Source organism: Sinocyclocheilus grahami, unplaced genomic scaffold, assembly GCF_001515645.1.
Source record: "Sinocyclocheilus grahami isolate Dianchi unplaced genomic scaffold, SAMN03320097.WGS_v1.1 scaffold1207.1, whole genome shotgun sequence".
Taxonomy (NCBI): Eukaryota; Metazoa; Chordata; class Actinopteri; order Cypriniformes; family Cyprinidae; genus Sinocyclocheilus; species Sinocyclocheilus grahami.
In genome coordinates, this window is record NW_015506386.1 from 284,966 (window position 1) to 285,728 (window position 763).

Genomic DNA, 763 nt, shown 5'->3' on the forward strand with positions numbered 1-763 from the left:
AAAGGGGTCCTATTATGCTTTTTCACTTTTTTAATTTTAGTCAGTGTGTAGTGTGTATGTTTGGGCATAAAAAAGATCTAGAAAGTTACAAATCTCAAAGTCCGCTCCAAAGGGAGATATTTAGTTTTTAAAAAATCAATTTTCAAGAACTACAACGAACGGCTCGTTTGGACTACAGCGTTGGTTTTCCGGGCTTTATGATATCACAAAGCGGATCATTAGAATATCATTATAAACAATTCCCACCTACAGAAATGTGAATGGTTGGGGGGTGAGGTCGTGGTTAGAACTTGGTTGAGTGAGTGCATCAGACGAGACGACGACGAAGAAGAGCTGTTGTGCTGTAGCCTCAAATGTTTGGCATGTCTAGAACAGCGGTTCTCAATCCCAGTCCTCGCATACCCCCGCTCTGCACATTTTGTGTGTTTCTCTTATTGCTTCATACGTTTGTTATATTTGACTGTAAGTGCCCTGCGAAGTGGACATTACCGGATATTCCTCCATGAGTCCAGTTTGAAGGGAGCGTTCCATACAACGCTCCCTGTATGGAATGTATGGAACATACATATGTTCCATACAAAGGGCATTTAAATGTGCGAGACGTGCATTTCAATTGTATTTATTTACAGAGGTATATTATGTTCCACTTCACGCTTCTCTAGTAAGTTTCGTTTGTGTGTGAAGACGCTGCAGGCAGCAGCATAGCGCAAATCTGTAAATGAATATTCCGAAGTGAAGTAAACTTCAACGGATTTCCCCTGCT